Source organism: Silene latifolia, chromosome 2 (genome assembly GCF_048544455.1).
Source record: "Silene latifolia isolate original U9 population chromosome 2, ASM4854445v1, whole genome shotgun sequence".
Classification (NCBI taxonomy): domain Eukaryota; kingdom Viridiplantae; phylum Streptophyta; class Magnoliopsida; order Caryophyllales; family Caryophyllaceae; genus Silene; species Silene latifolia.
Window position 1 is genome coordinate 171093591 of NC_133527.1, and position 4693 is coordinate 171098283.

Sequence of the window (4693 nt, forward strand, 5' to 3'; positions counted from 1 at the left end):
TGACTCATAAAGTCCACGTAGGCAAAGCCACGTATGATCATGAAATGCCACTTTTGATTAACGAAATGCCACGTTTGACTATGGAATGACATGTCCGCATAAAAAAAACCAGCAGCATTGATACTGTTATAGGCTCCCTCTTCATCTCCCTCAATTAAATGACATGTTAAATACTCACAATAAAAGATGACTTATGATAACTAACGTATGGTATTAATGCTACCCCTTTCCATCTCCCTCTTATCTACTTGTCCTATTTATTCTCACATCGATCGACATGAACAATCGCCATTAAACTTCACAATCTTGAATTCCTTATTTTGCCCCCTTCAAGGTAATTTAATCATATCACTATGTTATGTGTCGTATTTTGAAGTGTCGATATTAGTTTTTTCCATATTTTTCTTTTTCCTGTTGAATTTTATTTGTGTATGTATGTTTCAATATATGTTCCTGTTATTATCGATGTTTTCCTCGGGTTCACTTCTACTAATACTGAAATTGCTGCAATAATATTCACAATTATTTTGTGTGTAGTGATTTTCTACTTCGTATCCACAGAATAATTTTCGCATTTGGTGAGTAGATTGGGTACTTCAGAGTTCAGACACGGGTTTTCCAAATACCAAGGTATTCTGATATGACTATATCATACCCCTCCGTCCAAACCATTTGTGTACCTTTTATATTCTTTTTAAGAGTAATTTAATCAAAGGTAAATAAATGATAAAAATACTACTCTGTATCTAATCAAGTTACCTGTATGTGAGAAATATATCTTGCTTTACATGGTGCACTACGAGAGATTGCACAAGCTAAATTTTGATTTTTCGCGATGAGTGGTGTTATTGCTCTGGTCTATTGATTAGAACTAGTGTAGATCCCGCGCAAATGTGCGGTAAATATATGCCTTTTAATTTTTAGTGCATTAGTTATAGATTTTAGATTTATATCTCACGATTTTTTATAAAAAATAACTAATATTAAAATAAATCAAAAGAATTGAATAACTCCATGAATTGTGTTTTTTATGAAAATATTTTAACTACATCAAATTATTTTTTAAAAAATGCTTTTTTCGTCACGAAATTAATAATAGGAATACAGTTGTTATGTAAAGATTATTTTAAAAGAAAAATTAGCTTAATAAATGAAAATCTAATTTATTTCCATATATAAGTTTGAGCACTTTGGAGGGAAAACTTTAGAGAAGTTGCATTCTCTTAGTATATAGAAGGATTTATATTTTTAAAATTTGCACCTCATTAATATTTATCAGTTCACTCCATTGTATTTTGATATGAAACAAAAAATTGAAATGGAAACCTAATAAAAAAATTATTTAAGTTGTGAATTTATTTTAGTGAATGTTTTTTTGTCATGAAGCTAATAGTAAGAATGTGTCAAGTTATTCTCTGCAGTAATAATTATTACATTATTGAAAAATTTAGCAACTTATACTTTATAGTTTAATATCAATTTTATTTTATTTTAATAAAAAAATCATAATTATGAATTTACTTAAAAAATGAGAGTTTATTTATAAGAATATATTCATTGAAAAGATAATAATTTAATGAAAGAAAATTTTATTTATTACCTTATTTAGCTAGATGCTTTTTGGAGGGAAAACTAAGAGAATTTTATTCTCTTAGTAGTAGGGGGGATAGTAGTAGGGGGGATGTTGTGAAATGACATACGGAGTACTTGAAACCCTTATCAATCGAGTATCTGTTGCCAGTTTGACCAAATTTGTTTCGTTTGCTGCTTCTTTGAGTATCACTTTATTTCAATAAACTAGGTTTCCACAAGATTTCATGCACATTAATGTGAAAAATAGTAAATACGAAGAACTGGGTAGAATTCACAAGTTTCATTAGCATGTATAATTTTATTTGTTTCCTCTTAATACTGTAGAATTATCTTCTCATATCACATTCTTTTTCAAAATTTGGCACTAGGTTCATTATTTAGTGGCTTGACAACATGATGAATGACTCGCAACAATGAGGCGGAGAACAGGATGGGGAAAAACATATGTTTGTTAACAAAAAAATCGTAGTTACTAATTCAAAAAACTTTACAAATTGTAGTTTTTGGCCTTGATGAATTGTGTTTATCGGTGTATTTACAGCTAATTGAGAAAGTCTTAAAGTTATTTTAAGCTAACTAGGCCATCTTTAGTGTGTAGGCGTGTAGCATATGAATTTGTTTGACTCAACCACAGTGCCATAACAATCATGTGGCGAATGTGTTTAACATGGAAAAGAGTAAACTCTAAATTTATTGTAACTGTACAATTTATGGCACTGTTTTTGTGTAATTATGCTTTTAAGCGACCTGGATGTACGGGGTTGGACATCACATTCGTCAAAGCTGCATTGTTTAGCAAAAGAAATACACTGCAGATATAAATATATAAGTGTGTGATAAATTTTTTTGGTTTAAATGAGCGCAATATGCTACATATGTGTGATAAATAGTGTGTGTGTTTATTTACATGAGAATTAAGCGATATTTACTTGGCATGACATAAACATTTTGTTGGCTTCTTTTCATACTATTGCTATTGAAACTCCCATCCAACACGTGGCTCTCGTATTGGCTTTATTTGTACATTAATGGTTGATATCATTGAACGAACAGTTCGCCTCATTGAAGACGGTCACTGTTCATCACAAGTTGAAGACGGATAGTTTTCCTCTCACAAAATACAAATGAATAATACAAGTGGCGTCTTCAATGAGAATTTGTGTTGAACTTATAGGTCATTTAAGAGTACATAAATATACGATATCACAAAAAAAAAACATGAATTAAGGGATTAACTTGACAAACAATAGTCTGTTACTACACTGTTTCAACTTGGAGCTTGCTCTTTATGTGTGTTCCGTACTTCGTAAAAGGTACTCCCTCCGATCCACACCAAATGTAACACTTGCTTTTTGACACTATTCATGGTCGTAGGGAATCTTTGATATTATTCCTAATTTATAAGACAAAATATAGTCATGTGAGATCTTGTTTAATTTATCGTCATAAATGCTATAAGAATATTGTTATGAAATAAAGACAAGAGATTGTAGAGAGAAAGTTAGAGAGAATGGAGGGAGACAGAACTCTCTATTATTCCATCATGAGGGGGTATATATACACATACAATGAGGGTAAAGTTTCCATAAGATAATACTCTCTAGAATATTCTAAGATATGGACATCCATATAATATTATACCATAATATTTCATAACACTCCCCCTTGGATGTCCATCGCTGAAGAAGATGTCTCGTTAAAAACCTTCCTAGAAAACCCCTTGGGACAAAAAACACTAGTGAAGGAAAAGAGTACACTAATCTTCAAACACGCATAACATGCTGCCTCGTTAAAACCTTTCCATGGAAAACCCAGTGGGACAAAACCATGGTTAAGGAAAAAGAGTACAGCGCGTGCCACTCCCCCTGATGATTACATAACTTGATATATCTTGAAATAATCCATGCTTTGAGATAACTTCTTGATTGTTGAAATATAATCCATCTTCGTTGTTAACTTGATATTTTCAATTAGTATAAATTCTTGATAACTTCAATCTTCATATTTCATCGAAACTTACAATCTGGATATGATCATTTCATAATAACTCTTGGATCTTCATTTCAAATAATATCTCCATAATTATGATGAAGTTTCTCCTCAATATATAACATAACATTATATGTCGAAAATAATTGTCATCTCAATAATAATGACGTTCATGACTATAACGTAATAATGCGCTTATAGTGCTACCTCGTTAAAAACCTTGCTAGGAAAACCCCTTGGGACAAAAAACCTAGTCGAAGGGAAAAAGAGTGTAGTCATCATTCCTTAATCCTTGTCTTAAGAAAAATCAATCCAATAATTATTGAATAAATCATCCAATACCTTTGAGCGATTTTCTTTGCTAAATCATATATGTATGGATTGACTTTTTCATCGTAGATTTGCACTACATTATTCTAATCGTTATGGTAATTCTGAACCATAAACTAATTTCACATGTTTAGCAAGAAGCTCTTTTAAATCTTAATTCTCATATGCTCAAACTTCAGGTTGAGACAATAACTTTTCAAATAAACTCTATAGGAGTTTTGATGTTCCACTTTTGGAACTAATCACGATATCTTTCAATCGTATTGTAGAGGTTTAAATATTTCATCAAGAGTTTTCAATAACTCAAATTGATCAACCATTAACAATTGATGATCATTTATAAGAGGCTCCTACAAGGAGTTATCCTCAAAGGAGTAGAGATCATAATATATTTCTCCTTTCCAACATTATCCATTCAAAATTATATTATGAAACATGTGCATGCATATGATATGAAACTAAGTTATAAATAACATATCCTAAAATAATCCAATAATAATGTATATAGTGAAACTAAATGCAGTGATGAACTTATTATCTATATGCACATGATGATGACTCGATAATGCAACTGTACAGTTTTCTTTTCCAATATTTATAATTTAAATTGACTTCAAGTCAATAACTGGACATCTAGTCCATGAGCTCATTTATAATCATAGATTATATGTCGACAATAAAAATGGACTTAAATTTACGATCCCCATTTATAAAGTCCATAAAATATCGCGCGCAAATATATGTAGGTTCCATAAATATATCGATATAATTTCATCACCTC

General features: G+C 30.7%; 1 long non-coding RNA gene across 1 annotated transcript; it reads left to right on the top strand.

Moving 5' to 3' along the window:
* Nucleotides 1-200: 200 nt before the first annotated feature.
* On the top strand, nt 201-2370 carry LOC141631141 (uncharacterized). Its single transcript, XR_012537595.1, has 3 exons — nt 201-334; nt 562-630; nt 1962-2370. It is a non-coding gene; the product is annotated as an uncharacterized LOC141631141 (long non-coding RNA).
* The last annotated feature ends 2323 nt before the right edge of the window (nt 2371-4693 follow it).